Here is a 7,664-nt window from a genome sequence, read left to right as displayed (position 1 = left end):
TGATCTGGCTGTGACTGCCGAGCCCTGATGGGCACTGGGCAGCTGCCTGTGCTGGCAAGCATGCTGAGACGGGGGCTCCTGGCCAGAAGTGCCCCAATGCCCCTCAGCATCCTGCCCCAGCCACACTCTCCTCCATGGTCTCCAGCCCTCGCTGGGCAGGACCACCCTCCTCTGCCTCCTCCTGCCATCCCTGCAGGGACGCAGGGGCTGTAAGACAGCGGTATAGCCAAAGGTGCAGGGCTCTACAGCCCAAATTCAGGGTGCTGAAGGCACAGGGGCCACCCTGAGTGTGCCCCCACCCAACAGCTTGATTTGGTGCTCCCCTGCACATCCCACCAAGACAGGGTAAAGCAGCCTCGCAGCTCCGGTGCCAGGTAAGAGGGAAAGATTTATAGGGTGCCTTAGGGCCAGGGAAGCTGGTGGCTAAAGAAGAGGCAACCGATGCTTTTCCTTCCATGCATGGGGGGAAAGAGGCTGGTGCAGACAAGCCCCACACCTTCACGCGGGTATTTCGCCAACGGCATCACTGCTGATACCCTGCAGACACCCTCCTGCCTCGGGTGTGTTACCCCAACCCCAAGGAGCTGAGAGCAGAGGGGAGCTCTAACTGCAGGGTGAAGCCCGGCAGCTAAGAAGGCTGCTGGTGAGCCCTGCTCCCGGCATCCAGACATTTATTCACTAAGGCTTTTAATAACATCGTGCCCCTCTGTACCTTGCAGCCACTTCCCGGGCCCCATTTGTCCTCTGGTGTCAGGCACGGCGCACATGACGCCGGGCTGGAGGGTGATGCGGCAGAACGTGACTGTCTGGGGGAGGTGGTATCAATCTTGTTGCAATGAAAGACTCTGTCTCTTTTTCTCTCTCTTCCCCCCCACCCTCTCCCCGTGCTAATTAAGCCCTCATCTTCGTTTGAGTCATTGGCAACCACATCTCCAAGTCGGCCAGTGCAGAAGCCGAGACGAGGCTCTACAAAGGGAGAAGTGCATCTCCGAGGGGGAGAGAAAGCCACCACAGTGGTGTCTTCCTCCAGGAACCTCAGTTGGGTGTCCCCACCACCCCAATGCTGAGCCCAAGGCAGGAAGGGTGATGCCAGCACATCCTGCTGCTGGCACTGACCACAGCACTGGGAGGGGGATGCTGTGGGCAAACCCCAGTGCCGAGGAGCACCTGGCACCCAGCAGCAATAAGGGCTTTGAGGTTGGGGAAAGCATCTAGAAAGACTCACCCCCTTCCTCCTTCAGCACTGGGAAAACTATGGGCGTCTTCTCAAGGTCCTGCATTTTTCAAGACCCACCACCAGCCCCTTTCCTTAGAGCCGTGGGATAAGCAAGTGCAGAGAGGTGGGAATGATGTATGGGAAGCCCATACAGCCAACACTCATTGCAGCCCTCCAGAGAGACCCAGGCCACCGTGCTCTGCTCTAACAGCACCGTTTGCCATGGCATTAGTCTTCAAGGCATCGTGCACCCCTCAGCCCAAGCTTGACTGAGCCTCAGCTCCCTGCCAAGATGCCACTAGGTACCTGCCACCTGTGCCAGGACTGCTCGCCTTTGAAACTGGCTCCTGCCCAAAAATCACAGGCTTTCCCCAAAGTCCTTGGAACAAAGGATACAAAAGAGATGAGCTCCTTTCCTACAGCTGAAGAAGACATCTTCCCCCAGGGCTGGCCCATTGCCACCCCTCCTTTAGCCTTCTCCCCTCCAGTGATACTCAGCAGGAGGTGGAGCAGGAGACAGGGGTGAGATGATGGAGCAGAGGACAATTTCCGTGGGGTTCCCAGCCAGCCATGCCAGCAGCAGCGCCCAGACCATCTCTTCCTGCAGCATTCTGCAGACACAGCCAAAGCTGGTGACACCGAGGACCTGCAGCCAGGAAACCCTTGGCAGGGGCTTGGCAGGAACCCGATGGGACACGCTGCCTGCAGTCCCAACCTCTGTGTGCATTTGGGTACCCAGCTCCCATGGGGGTGGAGGTAAAGGGGATCAGAGAGATTTTTAGGGGTTTTTGGGACTGTATGTCCGGCACCAGTAGCAGCCGGCAGCTCCAGGAGGTCAGGGGAGGGGATGGGGAGCTGTGGCCATGGACCCCACCTACTCAAGGACACACCACTGGCTACAGTGAGCTCGGGGACAGTTCCAGCCACCCAGGCTGATGCCAGCAGCCCCAGAAACAGTCCTGCCCCGAGCAGCCACACAGGTCCCCCGGCTGGTGCCAGCTTTGCTAGGACCCCCCCAACCCAACATAAAAATTCCCAAGGCACATCCCAACACTCCCTACAAAATCAGGAGCTCGTGATGCCCAGTCAGGATGCAGTGGCTCCAGCCCATCATCTGGTACCTGCTCAGCCCCTCCAGCTGCCAAAATTTGTCCTTTTATTCCCCAAGGAGCTAGAAAAGTTGCTCCAGTACCTTTACTGCAGAGGTGCCAGCTCAGGGGGGAGAAGGGGGGCTTGTTTGGGAATTGCAAGGGGTTTGGCATCTCACAGGCTCTGCTTCTTCCACTGCTTCTCCAGCCTGTGGTGGAGACAATGACCGCAAAGCACCAGGCGCAGCAGGACACCAGCACCCAGAACAGCACGCGCGCATGCATGTGGGTGCATACACACACGAGGGGACATTTTCCCATCTCTCTGCTCCCAAAGCTGAAGCACGTCTGCCCGGGAAACCAAAAGAACCACCACGCCTGGCTGCGTTTGCCTGGACGAGGAGGCAGACTACGAGGGTCTTGCCAAGTTGCTGAGTCCAGACCTCCTCGTGTCACCCAATCTCCCCCAGACTTTTGTCAGCTCTACCTTAAAAACTCACTGTTCCCACTGGAAGGCTCCTCAAGCAGATGCTCTAATGACTGCTCTAATTTTCAGCCTTTATTTATTTGTGGGCATTTTACGTATCATTCTGTTCTTTTACCAGCATTGACCTTTGGCTGAAATAGTTTCCCATCCCAATGTGTTTATAGATGGCTACCATGGCCACTCCCAGCCTCTGCTTTGCTAGCCAAAGCAAGGTTCCTCCAGTTCTCTCTTGCATGACCAGCTCTCCCTCCCTATTTTATCTAGTGACCATTTTCCTGCTCCAGTCCAGGCTCAGTCCATCGTCCCTTGATGCAGGAGACCCAAGTGAGTGACGCTGACAGGTCCCATTCCATCCCTGCACGATGCTACCGAGGCTTTGCCATCCTGCCTGCAAACCTCCCTCCTCCTCCACTGACCCGCAGTCACCCTGCGCTCACTCCTTTGTCCCCTCCATCCTCCACACTGCTCCGTCCCTACCAGCAAGACCTGGGCTCCTAGGAGATACTTTTGCTGTTCCTCAACAACCACGTGGCTTTCCAAATCTCATTGCATCCCACAGCTCTTCCTCCAGCCCTCAAACTCCTCCAGCCCAGGGTGCAGCATCCGTCCTGCCGGCTCCAGGAGAGCAACCGATGCTGGAAGCAGGAAAGCCTGTGACTCATCTCTGAGAAGCCCCACCGGTCACCACCAGCTGCTGCGTCCCCTCACCACCACCCAGCACCATCCCGGCGCTGCTCACTTCCCTGCTCCTCTTCTCATTCCCCTCTTCCCAGCTTCATTAATGTTTTCCCATAGCAAAAGCTTTACTACAAAGAGCAGCTCTACGCGCTTCCAGGTCTCTGATGCCAGGTTAGCCTGGAGTGACCTACCTTTGGCAAACCCATGATTCATTTTCCTCTTTTACTTCCAAATCTGTTCTGAAATGGCATGCGATCGAGGTCAGCCTTACAGTCCTATTCCTGCCTGACTTACTTTTTTTTCTCCCTCCTCCCCCCACTTTTAAATATAGGCATCGCATTCGCTATTCTCCAGTCAGATGGTGCCTCCCCCAACTCAACAGAGTTGTTAAAAATACTTGCTACCAGACCTGCCATTTCATGTGCCAGCTCCCTCCAAGCACAGCAGGGGGGAAGCCATCCCAAGCGCTGGGCTGATGGGCACGATGGTCTCAGTGCTTTGGCTTCCAACGTTGGCTGCGCTTGTGGCTGTGTCCTCGTTCCCACTATCCAGCCTTTTGTTGCCTGTGTCTTTGTGTTGACCAAAAGCCAGGGTGAAACACCCATCCATGCCCAAACCTCCCCAGCCGTCGCTCCACCATGCCTTGCTTCCATCTGCAGAGGTGGGAAAAGCTCACCACCCCTTTGAGCATCCTTCGTGAGCTCTGTGTCAGAATGACTTCTCCTGGCTCCCATAGCACTTCCCATCTTCTTTAGCACCAAGATGTAGTTGTCCTGACTGAGCAGCCCCTCTTTTCCCTTGGGAAAATACCCTCCCTGTAGGGTATTATTTGCTCTTAATATCACTCCGCAGGCAGTGGATCATCATCTTAGTCCACTGTGCCTTCCCACTGTTTTTTTTCCCTTTTGACGAAGGTACCAGGAGAACATCCTGTGCAGAAGTCAGGGTAGACACAGGTAGCTTAATGCCCAAATTACACAAATGCTGTAATTCCCTTAATGAAGAAATTCCTGGCTCCTGCCCCTGGCTCCCTGTGCAACAGACCAGGTCCCAACGCTCACCCAAGTTCTTTAGGAAAGCAAGGAGCTGATCTCTGCAGCTTCTTCCCTTCCTTTTAAGACAACAACTTTTTCAATATGCACCCCACCAGCCTAAACCACCACCACGCAAGCTCTTCCATGGCCACCAGACCAAGAAATGTGTTTGTTGATGCCTCCAGACATACCTCAGACACCAACACAACCAACGTGAGCTTGTCAGTGAAGACTAAAGAAGCCACAGCTTCCCCAAGGGACTCCACATCCAAGGGTGTTTCTCACACCAAGGCATCAATAGAGACTCCCCAGCCATACCCTGGCAGGAGCTGAACCACTGGACTCACATCTGTCCCACTGTTGGCGAAGCCTCCGAGCCTACAAACGGTACCACCAAGGCGCGGGAGCAGGACCCTCATGGGGTAACGGAGCCAGCACAGTGGGTCCCCACCTGGCAAAGGAGTCCCCACCAGCTCCTGCTTCTCAGCCCACTGGCATGGGGTTATTCTTTCAGCAGCTCTTGTGTTGGTGCTTTCCCCCCCCGCCCCCCCCCCCCCCAAAAAAAGGTCAGGAAAAGGCACAGGGAGCTGCACAAGCAGGTCTCACTCGGGGGTCAGCAATCTAAAGAAATCTAAATATATACCCAAGTCGAATGCAAAGCACAAGCTCGCAGCCCACACTTACCCTCCCCTCAGGCTGCGCTCACATGGGCAACTTTAGGATTTCTTTGCTATAGAGGAGGAATGGAAAAAAAAAACAAAACAAAAAGACCCACCACAAATTCAGTCTCTCCTGCCTGAAAACAGAGAGCATGTTCTGCCTGGGCAAGGTGTGTTTAGTGGTTTCTCATTGCCACCAGCTTGGGGAGGGCGACTGGGGACCGAGGCTGCAGGCACCCAGCTCATTTGGGGAGCAGCAGGACGTGGGGTGCCTCTGAACTTCATACAGACAGCAATCCACCTTTCCTGATTCTCTGGTGTCTAGTAACAGGGCTGGGCTCCCGCACCAGGCTTTCCCTGGAGAGGAGGGGAGCTTTCTGCCCCTTCCCCAGCAGGAGATGCATCCCAGAGACCTCCATGACCAGCTTGGCCAACATCAACTGCCCGCGGTGATGCCCCATAGGCAGGCAAGTCCCCTCCCAAAATCCATCTGCGTTAGGAGAGAGCCTTGGTGGTTTCTGCTCAAATCTGGACCAAAATGGCACATAATTACATGAGGGTAATATACATTTACTACTGTCACCAACTGGCCACGATGGCCCAAGGCGCCGTGCCCGCCTTCCCCAGCACTTCCCAGGGGCTTGCTGCCCGACGTGGGGGCAGAGCAGACCCACCGGGACAGCAGGTGTGAAAACACACCAGCTCCCACGATTTGTGTGCTAAACCTCTGGCTTGGCAACTCCTGACGGGCTTTGCCTGGTGGTGACACGCTCCATGCCCCCACCATGGCTGGTGCCATCCCTCCAGCATCACCTCCACGGTCCCTGACCCGCTCCTCCCTGCAAACCACGGCTGCATCCAGCTGAGAAACACACGCAGCCCAGCAGGAACAGCCTCAAAATCTCCACACCCTAGCAAAAATGATTAAAAAAAAAATATCTTACAACAGATTCCCTGGCCTAACCAGTTCCCTCAAGACCTTGACACCTGCTGCTGCTCTCCCCAGCGCAGTAACAGATCTCTTTCTTCTCTTTATTAGCCATAATTTGATCTCCTGCATGCAGGGCCATGCCTCACTCCCCGCCAGCCCTGCCTGGTATCCATCAGCGACCCTGGAGCTGGACAAGATCTGAATGGAAATGCTTTGCTTTGCCAAATCAGGTTAATGAGGAAATTACTACATTTCCTTTTGCAGGGGTCGGGGCTGGCCCGCGGTGGGATGCATCCGATGCCCTGCCTGCAGCGCTGCCCTTCGCTGGCCCCCCCGGGGTGCTCTGGGTCCCTGCAGAGGGGTGCAAAAGAAGCTCAGCAAAGCCCACAGTGCAGGGGCATGCTTGTGTCCGCGCGGGGAAGGAGGAGGAAACAGGAGAAAACCCCAAAAATTTCATTGTTCCATTTTCTAAATGGAATGCAAAATGCAAAAAAAAAAAAAACCAAAACCACCTCATTGCTAGAAGCGTTACTAAAAATCAAGTGTTTTCAAAATATTTTATATGGGCACAGAGACCAATTATTGCCCTGTTCTCCTCTGATCCACCAAAAAAAAGACATCCAGATGCCCCAGCATCGATCTGCAGACCATGTCCCCAGGCGTGCCTCCTCCTCACCCACAGCCATCCCTCACAGCTTCAGGACTTTTTTTTTTTTTCTTTTCAATGGGGCTTAGTGCTTGACAGGCTGGACATCCCAAGGCCTTCCCTTCTCAGGGCCTTTGACAGGCAGTGACTCCTTTGCAGTCAGGTGTTTGTAGAGCTGGGGTGGTGCTGGTGCAGCTGGTGCAGGTCTGGATTCTGGAGCTGGGCTTTTAGGCAGGGACGTTGTTCTAGATCATGTTTCTAGCTCGCCTGAAAGTTCTCGTTCTAGAGCATGTTCTAACTTGCTCGAAAGCTCTAGATCAAGATCTAGAGCACGTTTCTAGGTCACCTGTAGGTTCTAGATCAAGTTCTAGATAACGTTCTAGCTCGCTTGAAAGTTCCAGATCACTCTGTGGTTCTAGACCGGTTTCCAGGCTGGCTTGGGGCTCCATTGTGTTCTGACCGGGAGGGGACCTACTTCAGGCAGTTGTTCTGGCATCTCACCAGGACTTGGAATACTTGCTGATGATGAGAGCAGGCTCAGTGGGGTTTTTCCTTTCTTATTCCCTTTGTGTCTTGCATGCTTTTTTGCTTCTTTGGGGCTCTTTGCAGTTGAAGGCCCACAGGATCATCCCATCAACTGCAGCTCTCAACTTGCGCTCCCCCAAGTTCCTAGCATCCTTCTGCGCCCTGCCTCTCTGGACCTTCTTTCCCTGGAGGCAACACTGGAAACTGGACAAGCTCCTACTTGCCCATCTCCTTTGGAGGTGGTTGAGTCACCATCCCAGAAGGTGTTCAAGAAACGTGTAGATGTGGTGCTTAGGGACATGGTTTAGTGAGTTAGGTGGTCTTGGGTTGGACTTGATGATTCTAACCGCTTGCCATGCTCCTGCTCCAGGGAGGCTTGCCAGCCTGCCCCACATCCTTG

Source organism: Pterocles gutturalis, unplaced genomic scaffold (genome assembly GCF_000699245.1).
Source record: "Pterocles gutturalis isolate BGI_N339 unplaced genomic scaffold, ASM69924v1 scaffold29335, whole genome shotgun sequence".
Lineage (NCBI taxonomy): Eukaryota > Metazoa > Chordata > Aves > Pterocliformes > Pteroclidae > Pterocles > Pterocles gutturalis.
This window is presented reverse-complemented; position numbering follows the sequence as displayed.